We start from the raw sequence: 19,143 nt of genomic DNA on the forward strand, positions 1-19,143 counted from the left end.
CTGACTTCACGCGGCGAATGCGACCAAACATCTCTTACAGAAATTTCACTGGGACACGTTTGATCATCTTCTGTACAGCCCAGACCTCGCTCCTAGTGACTTTCATCTCTTCTTACACCTAAAATCTGTCCTTGGTGGTCACCACTTCAATAATGAGGATGATGAGCTGAAAGAACATGTTACCACATGGTTGAACACACAGGCGGCAACCTTCTATGAAGAAGGCATACAAAAACTTGTTCCACGCTATGACAAGTGCCTACAAAATTTTGGAAGCTATGTAGAAAAGTAGTTTAACAGTTGTAGATTTTTGTACAATAAATATTTTTTCTGTATCTGTACACATTTGTTTTATATAACCAAACAGCACTTACTTTGTGGACATACCTTGTATTTACTTCCTGTTGTATTGTGATGATGAGACGAATGTCCTATCACTGTAAGATGATCCCTGGATGAATAAATAAATAAAGAGATGAGAGTCTATGCTTGAATATTTTAGGGATGTTTTATTCTTTAAGTTTACTTACAACATTCTTCATGGATTCCAGTAGATGGATTCCAGCAGAGATTAAGTGGCTTACACGGGATACACTAGTGGGGAGAGCTACATCAACTCACTGTTCGAGTTGGTGACCACAGAAACAGCTTTGTTTTACTTCAGATATAGTCACCAGATACAGAAGCATGGTACTTTCAGTTTGAGAGACTTATTGCGTTACCAGAAATTTATCTTGAATTAAATTTTGTGACATATTTGTATAATGTTCATTAAATGTACCAATCCATTTTGAATTTTAAACAAAAACAAACATTAACCACACAAGCACCATAAATCACTTTAAGACTCAGAAACAACACAGGCAACAGCAACAATATGAAGATGAGCATGTACATTTCATTTTTATCTAAGAAACTGCAACTGTAAGGTGGACTCTGATTAGATGTACTTTTTGTTCCAATTGATACATAGTGAGGAGATCCTAAAACCCTTACACATATTTACATTTAATAGGATATAAAACTTGTCACCAAATATTAAATGTTCAGTTCTCTTATATGCATGTGATAATTCTTAGGCTACTGTAGCCATGCATCATCAAATAAAAAATAAAATAAAAAACATTTTACAGAACATATTGGCAATGATTGTATTACTGCACAAAATTTGTGCAGGTGTTGGCTTGTACACAATATTCACATTATGTGATATTATTAATAACATACATGAATCACTGGCCGTGAAAGCCTACATTGTATGATACACAAATCAGTCGGTTCTGCTATGAAATTCATCATTGGAGAAGAAGGAATTGGCCACCAATAAATCCTTTAGATTGTTCTAAAACTAAACTTTATTATTAAATAAACTTTTTGTGGCTTCTGGCAGGTTACTGAAAATGTGTATTTCTGAATAGTGGACTTCTTTCTGAACCAAAGTAAGTGGCTTTAAATCTTTGTGAAAGTTATTCTTATTTCAAGTACTGATTCCATGAACTCAGCTGTTGGTTTGAAAGAAAGATATATTATTAACAACAAATTTCTTTAAGGAATAAATGTTTTGGGAACCAGTAGTTAGTATCCTCAGTTCCTTAAACAGCCCTCTGCAGAACATTCTTGAGTTCACATGACAAATAATTCATATTGCACATTTTTGGGCTCAGAAAACTTTATCAGAAAATAATCCCATATGACATTATAGAATGAAAGTAAGCATCTACATCTACATCTACATTTATACTCCGCAAGCCACCCAACGGTGTGTGGCGAGGGCACTTTACGTGCCACTGTCATTCCCTCTCTTTTCTGTTCCAGTCGCGTATGGTTCGCAGGAAGAATGACTGTCTGAAAGCCTCCATGCGCGCTCGAATCTCTCTAATTTTACATTCGTGATCTCCTCATGAGGTATAAGTAGGGGGAAGCAATATATTCGATACCTCATTCAGAAACGCACCCGCTCGAAACTTGGCGAGCAAGCTACACCGCGATGCAGAGCGCCTCTCTTACAGAGTCTGCCACTTGAGTTTGGTAAACATCTCCGTAATGCTATCACTGTTACCAAATAACACTGTGACGAAACACGCCGCTCTTCTTTGGATCTTCTCTATCTCCTCCGTCAACCCGATCTGGTACGGATCCCACACTGATGAGCAATACTCAAGTATAGGTCGAACGAGTGTTTTGTAAGCCACCTCCTTTGTTGATGGACTACATTTTCTAAGGACTCTCCCAATGAATCTCAACCTGGTACCCGCCTTACCAACAATTAATTTTATATGATCATTCCACTTCAAATCATTCCGCATGCATACTGCCAGATATTTTACAGAAGTAACTGCTACCAGTGTTTGTTCCGCTATGATATAATCATACAATAAAGGATCCTTCTTTCTATGCATAGTACATTAGCTTTTTTTATTTTTATATCACCTATGTCTAACAACATTTGCACAGCAAACAGATATTTGCTTAGGTGCTTCAGCAGTTCTGTAGCATGCTCTTCCTAGTTAAGGTGTGTTGGGCACCTGTAAGCTCCAAACAAACACATACTCCCAGTTAAATTTATTATAAAGCTGTAATCCCAAGAATTTAACACTGTCAACTTCTTCTTACATATTATAGGCATACACTAACAGGAAACTTTTTACAAGTACTGAACTGCATATAATATGTTTTTTCACGGTTTAGTGACCAAGACTTGGCTAGAAACCATTTATTGATGTCCATGAAAATTTCATTAGCCAAACTTTCTAAGGCTATACTTCACTGACTATTTATTGCAATGGTTGTACCATCTGGAGAAAAAAAAACACTTGTACATGTAGAAAGCCTTCTTGTATCTGTACCCTTTCACTTGGCAGAATTATTTTTTCTCTTTTCTTAAACAAAGGCTTAATTTCAGCATATTTCACTGATAAAAGACTGGTTCACAAATAACTTAAAATGTAACTTAACTCAGAGGCACACTGTTTAATCAACTTTATTGATATATTACCATAGCCACTAGAATTTTTTGATTTTATGGATTTTACGACTTCTACTGGTATTGTTAGGGTCCCACTCATATTATTTTAGATATTTGTAACGACTGGTCTGAGATATTCACAGGCAGTATCACCTTTTCAGTAAAAGTTATGAAGTGCTTATTAAAAAGTTCAGCAACACTGCAAACATCTGTTGCCTGTGTATCATTTTAATATTAATGGTGTGTGCTCCGCTTCATCTCTGGATCTACCAGTTTCTTTCTTCACTATATCACATACTGTCTTTATTTTGATATCTGATGTGACTATTCTTCCCAGATAATGCATTTGCTTTGATGTCCGTATTAGTATCATCAATATTTTTCAGTATGTTTTGTTATGTGGTATAACATCAACATCACTGCTGTTTCTGAGTAATAGATACAGTTTCCTTTTTTGTCTTAAAGAATACCTTTTTTCCTTGAGTAATCCATGGATTATTTATAGACTGCCCTAGTATGGCTTAGTTTTGGGGGAAAACAGTTTTCAAATAAGTTACGGATGTTTATTAATAAAGTGTTGCATTTCTCATTCACGCCATGAGAATTGCATACAATACTCAAATTCATGTCTTCCTGGAGTTTCCTAAAACAATTAATTTTTGCCCCACTGACTACCTCTTGAAGACAGATTAGGTATATTTTATATCCTGATCAGTATTAACACTTAGCAAATGGCATATCATTGTCTAAGTTTGTTCATTAGAAATTTCTATAAAGATATTATCAACGGCCGTCTTTGAGCCATTAGCAATTCTAGTTGAAAAGTTAACAGTATGAATTACGCTGAATGACATCTGGTGGATGTAAATGGAAAATGCCTGTATGGTCGCTCCTGCCAGCCACCGCGTCGAGTGTTGACTTAAAGTAGTTTATGCCGACAATAGCTACGTCATTTACAGTAATCTAGGTCCATTTGAGAACATGCGTGCTCCACTCTGAACAGGAATGTAACAAAGTGCTTCTCCTACAAAAAATTAGGAAAGGATCCGTTTCTTACAAGACCACTTGGGTTTTCAGAACTGGATTGGTACTTTAAAACGATTTGTTTTCTACATGAGTATTATGATTTTGGGAACTCGACTGGTACTTTTCTTGACGATGACGTGACTGGTCCCAGCGTGTTACAAACGTTCATCTAATGTGTTCTTCTGCTGCCTTGGTGGCAAAATTATTCTTCCGTATATAAGACATATCACGTGTACATAATTTTTGACAAGCCGTAGATCTTCGACCACATTGTCATACGCTTAACGTCTCGCTCATATGAGGAAGTTAAAAAACTTCTAGTTACGCTCTTATGCGTAATCGGAGATTAATGATGATCTTTGAGTTGTTTTGAAAATTTCATATTTATACGTACAGAAGACATCTACAAAAGGTAATTCTCGATTTTGTAAGTTAATATCAGGTAGCCATATATCCACGTTATTTAGACAATTTCGTTACAGTTGTGGACTGGGAGGTAGAAGCAATGTGTTTTTCATGAGCTGTGTTGCTGTTTATTTTGCAGGTACTACAACAATCGGCTCGTGAAGTTTTGAACTAGCTAAATAAGCTTTGTAACCACTTCTGACTGAACGTTGAGGATTATTAATAAGATAAAACTGCAACAATAAATTTATCGACAGTGTACACGAGTCAATAGTAATATCTTAGAATGTTTGTAAGTTGAATTCGTCTGTCATATGTTTTCAGTTTGGCTGCATAGAGCCGGCGTCGTTGTTAACGTTAGTAGTAACAGCGGCAATTCGAGATTGTTACATTCAGAAAGTTTGGTAAAGTGTGTATGTAAAATGTAAACATATGTGTGATTTTTTTCTACTATTACAAGGAATCATGGCAGAAATAAAATCGCTGTTTGTGCGAGTGCAATAATTGTCTTTGGTATACTGTTAGCTTCTACGGATTTAATTAAACAACATAGTCGACACAACGTTTCAGGTAAGACAACTAACTGTCAAGGAATAACAAAATCGGAAGCAAATTCGCTCGACACTTAGCCTTACTAAATTATGTGCGGTAGATGAAATGTTGAGAGTTAATGCATTGCCGTAGGTAAGGAGTCTGTAGAGAGACGGGTGGGGCGGACGGGTGGATAGCATGTCATCGTAACACTTCCAGTTTCCACCAAAAGCCACTTCATGTTGGGAAATACAAAATGCTATCGCTATATTATTAAACAGTTTCTTACTGTTGTATCAAGTTTTTAAATGCTGACATTAAAGCTGTGTAAGAGGAAGAGAGATCAATGTTAAGTGTTTGGCAAACCAACATTTGAAATTTCGCTTGGCAGTAAATTTTGTGAACGAAGAGAATCCAAAATTTGACGAACAACGGATTATGTGAGTTGTCGCAAACCTTTCTCTTGAATATCTTTTATGTATGACATATTTTAGGAGAAAATACAGTAATTTTGGGTTACCATATTATGGTAAAACCTTTCAGAGAATTCAAAGAAGCCAGGATTTCATTTAAAAATATCATATGGAAATGCAAGTTCCGTATTTTTTGGAATTGTATACCAAATATTGTAATCACTACTTCAATGGCTTAAATATAAACAAACAAACAAATTCAAACATGACGCTATCATTACTTTCTAGGCTAATATGTAAATGATTCCTGCACCCTTCCTGTAACACACAATTTGCTGTTCAAGTTTGTAACACGTTACAGCTTAAGGTAGCACTTCTTGAAGTAGTTGAGCACAAAGTTGCAGAGAATTGTGTCTGGGAAAATGCAGTGAATTATTCAATAGGAATGATATATTGTGTTACACTACATTGCCTCTAAATAATTCATTAACTATAAAGGTGTAGCAGTATATAGGGGGTGGCACAACTTTGCAGTGAATAAATTCGTGGCTAAGTGGAAGTGTACATATTGAAAATATAATAGTTGTCATATTAAGAAAAAAGTCATTTGCATGTAAGAGCATCAAAAAGAAACAAAAGGAAATATCAACATTGTAAGATGATGATTAAGAAATAATGACAATAACAGTGAGTTGTCTTGTCACATATATGTAGAAAGGTTTGCAGTCATCAGTTACGACTTGGTTAGAGGATGAGATTACATAGCTCTCCATTCACAATTACCTAACCTACAAAATTTCAATATCTGGCTGTAATGCTTTCTACCACAAGACTAGCCACTTTATAGAAGCACATTTGTCTCCCCAGATAGTAATTGTCAGCTGTGAAAACAATTATTTTCCTGTTTTGTGTATAATTAAATTAACATGTTTGTGGAAACTTTGCTGCTGGGACTCTTACCCTTGGAGTATATTGACCCTCTTTAACAACAAACATAACAGGCCCATTTATTATTTCATGGGATCAGTAGATTTTGCTGCTGTTGCAACTAACAGGGTTGATGGCTGTCATTTGTTTGTAGGCAGAAAACATTTAAGTTTGGAAAATTTTGTGCACTGTTCAGAATCTGCCCAACAAGTTGGATGTGGAATCCACTCTGATAGATGTAATAAACACTCTGTTGTCGAAACATATTTATTTCTCTTTAGTCATCCAAGAACCGTCTCTCAGTGATACAGAATTTGCGAGAGTAGCACAACGCAAATCAGTAGACAAAATTATGCAACTCACAATATAACTAACGTGCTTTATGATGAAAAGGGGGGGGGGGGGTAGGACAGGTAGTCAGCAATTGTAAAATTATTTTTGGAAAGTCCATGGGTCTCGTGAGAAAAATCAAAGCAAAAGCATAATTTCGATCTTCACCGCCATACACACTAGGACACCCGCTGATGACAAACAACACAACTGTTGTGCCCTTGAATCAACTCCATTCTCTCCACTTGGAAACTAAGTTAACGGACATGACTATAATGTATTTTAAATTTTGACAAGATTTCCTTGTGAAAGCAGTAAACCATAATCGTGCACTGAAAGGTGACAAGGTGCTGTAGCTAACCCCTTTCATTTATATCCGCTACTGAGTCTTCTAAATAATCTTTAATAATTGTGCAATATGCGTTCCTTGTGAAGAATGTTGTAGCTGCCTTTCTAAACGGATGTATTTTAGTAATCTTTTTTCACTTCATTTGGTTGTTTATTATTCGGTTTTATCCCCTGTTGTAAAATGCTGTTCTGAGAGGTTTTTTTTTTTTTTTTTTTTTTTTTTCCTCCCCTGGGAAAATGTAAGTCCAAACTGGCCTTTGTGACATAGTTATGTAGAGGATTATTAGTTCAGTATTTAATAATGTTTTCCCTGATATGCTCCGCAGATGGGAAGATGTACTCACTTGGTGAAGAAAGGATGCTCATCTTTTTAAATAGCTCTTGACAATGAGCCTGACTACTATTCCCAGTTGTTATTATTATGGCCTTTTTCTGCCGTTTAGAAACTGTGTCCATATGTTGTGCCTATGAGTCCCAGAAAAGAAACCCATAGTTAAGAACTGAGTGTATGTAGGCATAGTATGTTGCCACAAGACCGTAGCTATTACAGACTGATGATAACTCCCTAAGAGCATTACATGCTGGTGACATTATTTTTCCCAGTATGTTTTTATGTTTGTTCATGTTAGCTGACAGTGTCCATACCTGAAAACTTAGTTTTTGTTACACAGTCCATAAATTTATCATCTATGTATAAAGTGTCGGGGATGCTTCCCCTCTTTATGCTGAAGCCCATACTGTTCATTTTCTTCATGTTTGGTGTTAATTTACTACATGCTGCCCAATTGTAAACATTCTTGGGATGTGCTTTTTTTCCTAATAGGAGTTTTGATGTCTCATTGGTGACTATGACGTTGCTGTCATTGGCTACGAGAACTTTCTCTCTGTTTCTCACACCATCTGGGAAGTCATTTATACACTTATATGTTAAGAACAGAACTGGACCCAATACACTACCCTGAGAAACAACTATGTTTGTTCTTCTTGTTAGACAGTTGTTTTACTAAAAATTTACTATCAACAGATTTGTGAGCAGTCTCCACCTATCACACCCTGTTTTCCAAGTAAGACTGAAAGCACTCACTTGCTGTTCCTCTTATATCTGGCACTTCTAACTTGCCCAATAGTGTTTTACGCCTTGGTCAAGTTTAAGAAACTGCCCCTCTAATGGCCAATATTGCCATTTTCCACTTCTGAAACCAAATTGTGCTTCATTAAAGAGGTTGTATTTATTCACGTAACTTCTCAGTCTCTCTTTCGTGGTTGCTTCAGTTACTTTTTGAGAATTAGGACTACAGTGAAAATGGCTCGTAATCTTTAATTTTTTCTGCATTATCCTTCTTTTGTAAGGGCACATCTTGTGCATGCTTTAGGTACTCTGGTAAAACACTTGAACTAAATGACTTGTTTGTTTATGGGCATTGAATCACTCCTTCAGAACTGAGGCAGGAACCTCATCTATGCCTTCTGATGTATTTTTGGGATTGCTATACTGTTTTCCTAACTTCAAGCTCAGCTGTGAGAAGCAGCATTAGTGTTCTCCTTTTGTGAATCATTGTGGGTGCTACATGGGTTTTAGGCAGATTTTGCTGCAGCTTATTCACAGTACCAGAGAAGTAATCATTAAAAACTTTTATGAATTCCTGAAGACTTTGATTTGTATGTTGTTTATACTTCTATGCCTTTCCCCGTTTCTTGTTTTATAACAAACCCCACCTCTTTTCTTGTATTTTCTGCATTATGTATCATTTTGACATCGAATGATTTTTGCAAGCAGAACTCACTCACATGTTTTTAATGTACTTGTGACTGTACTCGAGAAACTGTGGATTAGTGCAGTGCTTTTGCAAAGATTTGAGGAATTTGTCATTGAGGACTTTCGAATACCCACAATTGCCTATCCATTTTCCTTAGCTGCTGCATTAGAAATGGTTACTTTTGGAAATGTCTCCTCAAAAATTAATTTAAACAATTTGCAGAATTTAGAGGACTTAGCATTGAAATTGCCTTCTGTATACACATGGTTGATTTGCCAATGCCTGTTAAGAGTTCTGCAGGTCTCACTGAACCTGTCTTCAGCTTTATCATCAGACAGTACTGATTCAAAATGCCAAGATCTCATATAAATAGTCTACAATTTTCCCTGTCAACATCCCTAAGTACATTTTCTAATGACCGAGCGAGGTGGCGCAGTGGTTAGCACACTGGACTCACATTCGGGAGGACTACGGTTCAATCCCGCGTCCGGCCATCCTGATTTAGGTTTTCCGTGATTTCCCTAAATCACTCCAGGCAAATGCCGGGATGGTTCCTTTCAAAGGGCACGGCCGAATTCCTTCCCTGTCCTTCCCTAATCCGATTAGACCGATGACCTCGTAGTTTGGTCTCTTCCCCCAAACCAACCGACATTTTCTAAAATTTAAGCCTTTTTTTAAAAAAATCCATTTAGCTGTGTTTATCATTTGTGCAATGCCAAAAGTGCTCAAAAGGTTTAGGAAGTTATCACTAACTGAACCCCCAACACTTGCATTAATATTCACATCTCCAAATATTATTATGTTAGTCTTTTTGGGGATGGGACACTTTTCAGGACTTAATTTGTTGAAGCAAGTGTCCACATTACTGTTATGTGAGACATACACACACAGAATGATTAATTGCTTATATACATCTAGCTTCGTTTCTTTAGTGGCTGCCAATTCAAAATGTTTATCTATGCCAGTTATTATCAGACTTCTCTAACTTTAAAATGTGTGCCACCCTTGATACAGATACGTAATCCCCCAATTTTTAAAGTTGACCTATAGTAGTGACTGGAAAATTCATATGATGTTAGCAGTGTATGCTACAGTTAATCATCTGTAACCAGTGCTCTGTAATACATACTACTGTGCTGCTCAAAGATTGTAATTCAGCTTCAAGCTGGTCACCTTCTTCTTATAATATGGGTCCACAGCCTCTACAGATCCTTTAAATGGTGTTATTTTTGCTTGTACCTGTAACTGTTCTATTGTGTCATCGCTCAAAAACTGAAATTGCAAGAGAACAATAAAACAGTAACTGTTGAAAGTGAAAATGATGGTGTTCTATTCTATTTGGAGATGGCTTGTAGTGGAAAAATGACGTGTGCAGTTCAGTTTTGGATTTTAAAAAGATGTGATTCACAACTACTTTCTTGCATTCATGTCTCACTGGAATTTGTGGTATATACATATGACTGTATTATAACCTGCAAAGGAAAATGTTACAGATCATGTAGTTGTTTGAGCTTTTTTAAATTTGTCAGCTGTTATGGGCCAGTAAAATTCAGATAGCTGAACAATAGTTCAGTTATTAGTGTGAGTATTGTAAGCTGCTGCTGTTAATATAGGACCGCACATCTTCACAGATTTTACCCAGTGAACTGAACTGTCATTTGTATTTCCCACTATAAAATTATATTTTATGTTGCTCTTAGCTGTCACACAGAGGTATTTGAGTGATGTAACTGACTTGTGACTTACTGGTTAACGGGCAGATAAAAATCAAATATCCCACAAAATCCCGCTTACCAAGTTTGAAGAACCAATCTAGGAACAGTCCTTAGATATTGCTCCCATACAGACAGCAAAAATAAAATTAGACTGCTTACAGCAGACACAAAGGCGTTTAAGCAATCATTCTACCTGTGGTCCATATGTGAATGAAACGGATAAAAACACCTGATATGTGGTAATGTGGTAAGTATCTTCTGCCATGCACTTAAGTGATGTGTGCGGAGTATAGATGCAGATATTCGTAAACAACAGACATTTGCACTTTCTTTTGCACTTGGTTATACTGTGTATATTTACATCTACATCCATACTCTGCAAGACACCTGACGGTGTGTGGCGGAGGGTGCATTGAGTACCTCTATCGGTTCTCCCTTCTATTCCAGTCTCGTAGTGTTCGTGGAAAGAAGGATTGTCGGTATGCCTCTGTGTGGGCTCTAATCTCTCTGATTTTATCCTCATAGTCTCTTCGCGAGATATATGTAGGAGGGAGCAACATACTGCTTTACTCCTCGGTGAAGGTATGTTCTCGAAACTTCAACAAAAGCCCATACCGAGCTACTGAGCATCTCTCCTGCAGAGTCTTCCACTGGAGTTTATCTACCATCTCCATAACGCTTTCGCGATTACTAAATGATCCTGTAACGAGGCGCACTGCTCTCCGTTGGATCTTCTCTATCTCTATCTCTGTAATTGTGAATAGCAACGGTCCTACGACACTCCCCTGTGGCACACCTGAAATCACTCGTACTTCAGAAGACTTCTCTCCATTGAGAATGACATGCCGCGTTCTTTTATCTAGGAACTCGTCAATCCAATCACACAATTGGTCTGATAGTCCATATGCTCTTAATTTGTTCATTAAATGACTGTGGGGAACTGTATCGAACGCCTTGCGGAAATCAAGAAACACGGCTTCTACCTGGGAACCCGTGTCTATGGCCCTCTGAGTCTCGTGGACGAATAGCGTGAGCTGGGTTTCACACTATCGTCATTTTCGAAACCCATGCTGATTCCTACAGAGTAGCTTTCTGGTCTCCAGAAAAGTCATTATACTTTAACATAATACGTGTTCCAAAATTCTACAACTGATAGACATTAGAGATATAGTTCTGCACATCTGTTCGACGTCCCTTCTTGAAAACGGGGATGACCTGTGCCCTTTTCCAATCCTTTGGAATGCTACATTCTTCTAGAGACCTACGGTACACCGCTACAAGAAGGGGGGCAAGTTCCTTCGCATACTCTGTGTAAAATCGAACTGGTATCCCATCAGGTCCAGCGGCCTTTCCTCTTTTGAACGATTTTAATTGTTTCTCTATCCCTCTGTTGTCTATTTCGATATTTACCATTTTGTCATCTGTGCGACAATCTAGAGAAGGATGCTGGCCTTTACCCAGACTGTGTACTGTTATGAATCTCCACTGATATTGCCTCTTTAAATAAGGTTTTTTGGCATTAATAAATATGTCATATTGCCTAGAATCCTCCAGTTGATGATCTTTGCGGGGCCTAAAATCTGTTAAGTTAGGTTTGAAGGAGATAATGTGGTTGTGGGTTGATGGAAACAATTAACGTGAATATGCAGCCTGGATTGCAGTGATGGACTGATCTGTAGTTAGACACTGAAATTCATTGTTATTAGTATTTCCTCCATATTTAACACACCTTTCCTAAGAGACACAAGATGAAATCAGTTATGTGTTTTGTACTAGAGAAATGTTACAATATTTTAGTAAATGTTATATACATATGTTGTTGTTTTTAAGTCCAATTGCTGGTTTGATGCAGCTCTCCGTGCTACTCTATCCTGTTAAGCCCCTTCATCTCCAAATAATTACTGTAATCCACATATATTTGAATGAGCTTATTGCAACTTCCTGGAAGATTTAAACTGTGTGCTGGACCGAGACTCAAACACGGACCTTTACCGTTTGCGGGCAATTGCTCTGCCATCTGAGCTACCCAAGCACGACTCATGCCCCGTCCTCATGGCTTTACTTCTGCCAGTACCTTGCTTCCTACTTTCCAAACCTCACAGAAGCTCTCCTGCGAACCTTGCAGAACTAGCACTCCTGGAAGAAAGGATATTGCGGAGACATGGCTTAGCCACAGCCTAGGGGATGTTTCCAGAATGAGATTTTCACTCTGCAGCTTATTGCACTTGTCTCTTAGTCTCTGAAATTATTATCCCCCACACTTCTTTCCAATACTAAATTGACGATTCCATGGTTTCTCAGAATGTGTCCTATCAACTGATCCCTTCTTTTACTCAAGTTATGCCACAAACTTCTTTTCTCCCCAGTTCTATTCAGTACCTCTGTATGTTACGTGATCTACCCATCTAAACATCAGCATTCTTCTGTAGTGTCACATTTCAAAAGCTTCTATTCTCATTGTATCTGAAATGCTTATTGTCCGCATTTCATCTCCATACAAGGCTACACTTAATCCAAATGCCTTCAGGAAATACTACCTAACACTTAAATGTATAATTATTGATTTAAATTTGTCATAGGTGTGTGTAATGTATACTGGTGACAAGTTACTATACCGTAGTAGTATATGCATTCAGTGCAGTTTCATTTGTTGAATGTATCACACATGTAATAAAATCACTCCAGTTCTTTTGTATGACTGTGTTGTGTGGACATTACCCATGTATGTCTGTGGAATTTTGCTTTGATAAGCACTTTCAGTGCAGGTCTGGTTTGAAAATGAACAGCTATGAGTAAAATTAGCCACCAGCATAAATTACACACAACTGTGATGAAAATTTAAATAAAGAATTATCAAATCTTAAGTTTCTGGTCATTCCCAATGGTATATTGTAACTGTACATCTTAAATTTATATTTGATGTTAACTAGCTTCTCTTCTCCAGAAATGCGTTTCTTGCCATTGCCATTTTACATTTTTTATCCATTCTACTTTGGCAGTTGTAAGTACTGGCCCCCAAAGCAAAACTCATATACTACTATTAGTGTCTCATTTCCTAAACTAATTTCATTAGCATTGTCTGGTTTAATTAGACTATATTCCATTATCCTTGTTTCCGTTTTGTTAATGTTCAACTTAAATCCTCTTTTGGAGACACTGTCCATTCTGTTCAGCTGTACTTCCAAGTCCTTTGCTCTCTCAGACAGAATTACTATGTCATTGGTAAACACCAGAGGTTTTGTTTCTTCTCCCTGAACTTTAAATCCGTTTCCAAAATTCTCTTTGCCATACATCACAGCTTGCTCAATGTATAGACTGTATAACATCAGGGGTGGAATGCAACCCTGCCTCACTCCATTCTCAACTACTGCTTCCCGTTCATTCCCTTCAATTCTGATAACTGTCATCTGGTGCCTGCACAAGTTGTAAATAAATGTCCAGTCCCTGTATTTTACCCTGCTACCTTCAGAAATAGAAACAGTGTATTCCACTAAATGTAGTCACAAGCTTTCTCCAAATCAACAAATGCCACAAACATAGGTCTGCCTTTCCTTAATCTGTCCTCTAAGGTAAGTCATAGGGTCAGTATTGCCTCACATGTTCCAACATTTCTGTGCAACCTGAACTGACCTTCCTCAGAGTAAACTTCTACCAGTTTTTACATTCTTCTGTAAATAAGTTGTCAGTATTTTGCAACCATGACTTATTAAAATAATAGTTTGGTAATATTCACACCTGCCAGCACCTGATTTCTTTGGAATTGGAGTTGTTACAGTCTTCTTGAAATCTGGGGAGATTTCCCGTGTTTTGTATATCTTGCACAACATGTAGAAGAGTTCAGTCGTGGTTGGATGTCAACAGTTCTAAAGGAATTTCGTGTACTCCAGGGCCCCTTTTTTTTCCCACACAGCCTAGCCTAGCCTAGCCTAGCCTTGCCTTTCAGTGTCCTGCCAAATTATTCTGGCATTATTATATTGCCCATCCCATCTACATCTACGTTCTCTTTTTATAATATTGTGTTAAAGCTGACTTCCTTTGTATAGCCCTCTAATATATTCGTTCCACATCACAGCTTTGCTTTTCTGTCTGAGCTCTTGATATTCATACAGCTACTTTTCTTTTCTCCAACAGTCTCTTTAATTTTCCTGTAGGTGGTATATATCTTCCCTTTAGTGTAATATGCTTCTAAATCCTTAAATTTGTTATCTAACCATTACTGCTTAGCCATTTTGTAGTTTCTGTTAATTTTGTATTTAAGATGTTCGTATTCCATTTTGACTGGTTCAGTTGCTACATTTTTATATTTTCTCCTTTCATCAATTAAATTCAATGCCTCCTGTGATATCTAAGGATTTCTACTAGGTTGTGGTTAACCTGTTTGATACTCTGCTGCCTTCAGTACTTCTCAAAGCTACCCATTCATCTTCTACAATATTGCTTTCCTCTGTTTGTTTCAGTCAATCATTGCCTACTGATACCTCTGAAACTCTCAACAGCCTCTGTTTTTTTTTAATCCAGGTCCCATCTCCTTAATTTCCTACCTTTTTGCATATTCTTCAGTTTTAATAAACAGTTCATAACTAGTAAATTATGATCAGAATCCACATCTGCCCTGGAAATGTCTTTCAATTTAAAATCTGGTTCCAAAATCTCTGTCTTACCCATATATAATCAATCTGGAACCTTCTGTTGTATCCAGGTCTCTTCCATGTATACAGCCTTCTTTCATGATTTTTAAACCTAATGTGAGTGATAATTAAATCATGCTCTGTACAACATTCTACCGGGTGGCTTCTTTTTCATCCCCCCCCCCCCCCTCCCGTTTTTGTACTATTGAATTCCAGTCCCCATCACAATTAAATTTTCATTTCCCTCAGCTATCTGAATAATTTCTTTTACCTCAGCATATGTTTCCTCTTCATCTGCAGAGCTAGTGGGCATGTGAACTTATACTGCTGGGCAAATGTGGGCTTCATGTCTATCTTGGTTACAATAGTGTGTTCACCTTCCTGTTCATAGTAGCTTACCTGCATTGCTGTTTTCTTATTCGTTATTAGACCTACTTCTGCATTACTTCTATTTGATTTTGTATTTATAACCCTGTACTAACCTGACCATAAGCCCTGTTCATCGTGCCACCAAACTTCACTAATCCCCACTATATCTGTCTTCAAACTGCCCATTTCCATTTAAAAATTCCAGCCTGTGTACTCAATTAAGGGCTGTAACATTCCATGCAACAATTTGTAGAATGCTAGTTTTGTTTCTCCTGATGATATCCTCCTGTGTAGTCCTCACCCAGAGTTTGAATGGGGAACTGTTTTACCTGTGGAATATTTCATGCAAGAGGATGCCATTATCATTTAACCATACTGTAGAGCTGCATGTCCTTGGTAAAAGTAACAGCTGTAGTTTCCCTTTGGCTTCAGCTATTCATAATACCAGCACAGTAAGGCCATGTTGGCTGATGTTACAAGACCAGATCAGTAAATCATCCAGACTGTTTCCCCTGCAACTACTGACAAGGCTGCTTGTCACTCTTCAGAAACCACATGTTTGTCTGAACCCTCCAAAGAAACCCCTCTGTTGTGGATGTACTCACAGTTGGACTATTTGTTATCGTGGAGGCATGCGAGCCAACCCACCTCGACAATGTCTGTGGTTCATGGGGCATATACCATATTTATGTGAATCTAATACGCCATTAAATGTGTTGTATACTTCAATTTTAAAAATTAAAATCATAAGAAAATTTGTTGGTGCATCACTGCTAGGCCAAATTTACTTTACGTAACATGAACTATCAAAATAACAATTATTGTTAAGTGATACAGTCATTATTAAAAAAGAATGCCTAACTTGATTACCTACATGACTAGCAAACAAACGTACCATAAATTACAGGCATTGGTCGTTATTATTCACTAATGTCATCATTACTGGAATCCTCGGAGGAGTCTGCATCACACACAGATTCATGTGCTCTTTCCCCATCATCCTTCACATCATTCTTGAGCACATCATCTACAGAGTAATTGAAATACAGCATTTCTTGAATGATTTTATGATCATTTTCTGCTTCAATGCTTTTCCAGGCAATCTAAAACCCAGTGTGCAATAATGTAGGGTGCAACAAATTAATTTCTCCTGTCGGAGTTAGTTCACAGTTTGGTTCACAAAAGCATGTTTTTTACTTTTCCTGAGCATAACCTTTGAAAGGTCCGTTTATACTAACATAAAGGTGTTGCAACACAGAAGTCATTCCTCCATTAATAATGAGAAGGTCATTGGCTAAGCTGTGGATCTTCTTTTGAAGTCGTCAGTGAGATGACCATGAAACACATCAAGACGAAGTTGGCAAAGCCCACTAGGACAGTTTCCCTACTTTTTGGAACCATTCAAGCATTAAAGTTTTAGGTATCCATCCCTTATCTTGATATCGAACAGTATCGTCATTATGGAACAGCTTTCCATTTCTTAGGGGTCTTGGGACTTGTTTTCCACTTGAAGAACAAGGGGAATTTACATCCATCTACTTTGATTACCAGCATACAGCTATGAGCTGCTTTTAAAACCCAGATATTTTGATGGTTTTGAAACCAAACTGATGTCTCATCAGCATTGCCTGTTTGGGTCATTAAAAAATTCTTCTCTTTCCAAGGTGTGGTGACATACTGCTGAAATTCTTGAGGCTTTTTTTCTCAAAATTGTGTGGAATCTTGTGGCAATCAACCCATCAATGACTGGCCTTAAGCTCTTGCCTTGGTATATTAAGAACTATAGCAACCCCTTTTGCTGTGTTTCTTTCGGTGTCACTAGGCACAAGTTGCCCATTCTTCTTCCTCTCACAGACAAATTCCAAAACTACTTCTTCAGGATGTCTTCTTTTGCAACGACCATTGAATTTCTTTCTGGTTGTGGTAGTTTCAGGAGTGACATCCCTGTAAATATCACACCTCATAACAGTCTCAATATGGTACAGGGTGAAACTTACTGGCAGTTTAAAACTGTGTGTCGGACTAAGACTCAAACTTGGGACCCGAGTTAGTCTTGGCCTGGCACACAGTTGTAATCTTCCAGGAAATTTCATAACAGCCCACACACCACTGCAGAGTGAAACTTTCATTATGGTACAGGATATCATCTTCCACCTCAGCCTCCTTCCGCAGGCCAATGATGAGCTCTGTGTCAATGTGGTGGAGCGACATGTGCATTTTGTCCATCATACCCAACTGGGACCAAAGAACAATAAGGTTTCTTCATGTTGGCCTTTCAAGACAATTCATTGCCTGAAAAAATCAATGTGATGGTGTATAGATATGGTGCAAAACCATATATTCCCCATTCCACGTGATGCTTCAAACGTCTTGAGATTCAGCCTCATGTCTTTGCATTGTAACCCCAGCCCCATCTCTAGGGATTGTGGACATCAGTTGCATTAGAAACAAACACACACACACACACAAACGAACAACTGTGTTAACTGCAGAGTGTGCCATTCCTCCTGTTTACCGGACTGCACCATCTTTCAAAGAGAAAAGAAAATCCAAGAATACAAGACTCCTGATCCACTCGCATATCTGGAGGCCAAGAAGAAATATGATTGAAACTTCCTGGCAGATTAAAACTGTGTGCCCGACCGAGACTCGAACTCGGGACCTTTGCCTTTCGCGGGCAAGTGCTCTACCAACTGAGCTACCGAAGCACGACTCACACCCGGTACCCACAGCTTTACTTCTGCCAGTACCTCGTCTCCTACCTTCCAAACTTTACAGAAGCTCTCCTGCGAACCTTGCAGAACTAGCACTCCTGAAAGAAAGGACATTGCGGAGACATGGCTTAGCCACAGCCTGGGGGATGTTTCCAGAATGAGATTTTCACTCTGCAGCGGAGTGTGCGCTGATATGAAACTTCCTGGCAGATTAAAACTGTGTGCCCGACCGAGACTCGAACTCGGGACCTTTGCCTTTCGCGGGCAAGTGCTCTACCAACTGAGCTACCGAAGCACGACTCATGCCCGGTACCCACAGCTTTACTTCCGCTGCAGAGTGAAAATGTCATTCTGGAAACATCCCCCAGGCTGTGGCTAAGCCATGTCTCCGCAATATCCTTTCTTTCAGGAGTGCTAGTTCTGCAAGGTTCGCAGGAGAGCTTCTGTAAAGTTTGGAAGGTAGGAGACGAGGTACTGGCAGAAGTAAAGCTGTGGGTACCGGGCGTGAGTCGTGCTTCGGTAGCTCAGTTGGTAGAGCACTTGCCCGCGAAAGGAAAAGGTCCCGAGTTCGAGTCTCGGTCGGGCACACAGTTTTAATCTGCCAGGAAGTTTCATATCAGCGCACACTCCGCTGCAGAGTGAAAATCTCATTCTAGAAATATGATTGTTTGCATCGTGACAGTCATCCTCTTTTGTGACAGTACTGTTGCCCTTCATGCCTTCTATGCCAACAAGCCCTTGGGGCCATTTGTCTACACCCACTCTCCTGGTGGTTGAGGGCCCTCTTCCTACTATTGTCGTGTCCCCCCCCCCCCCCCCCCAACCACTTCCCTTCCCAACCCCCAGAGAGAGAAGCAACACCACCTCAGCCGTCTCTCACCAGACCAGGAAGGGGTCCTTCAGAACATTTCCCTTCCAGGATCCTGCTAATCTGCAACCAGATACCAGCCACTGGCTGATGAAGCTGCAGGTTGCTGATCATAGGGCTTCACATTCTTCATTTCCCCCTGAAACT

General features: G+C 38.6%; 1 protein-coding gene across 1 annotated transcript in view; it reads left to right on the top strand.

Annotated features, from left to right (window-relative positions):
* The first annotated feature begins 4,344 nt into the window (after positions 1–4,344).
* LOC126185020 (serine/threonine-protein kinase GL21140) overlaps positions 4,345–19,143 on the top strand; it is a 221,129-nt gene continuing 206,330 nt past the window's right edge. Inside the window, exons 1-2 of the mRNA XM_049927744.1 lie at positions 4,345–4,403; positions 4,536–4,966. The gene's annotated coding sequence lies outside the window, so the exon portion shown is untranslated. The remainder of the gene's footprint in view (positions 4,404–4,535; positions 4,967–19,143) is intronic.

The sequence above is a fragment of the Schistocerca cancellata genome, chromosome 4 (assembly GCF_023864275.1).
Source record: "Schistocerca cancellata isolate TAMUIC-IGC-003103 chromosome 4, iqSchCanc2.1, whole genome shotgun sequence".
NCBI classification, from domain to species: domain Eukaryota; kingdom Metazoa; phylum Arthropoda; class Insecta; order Orthoptera; family Acrididae; genus Schistocerca; species Schistocerca cancellata.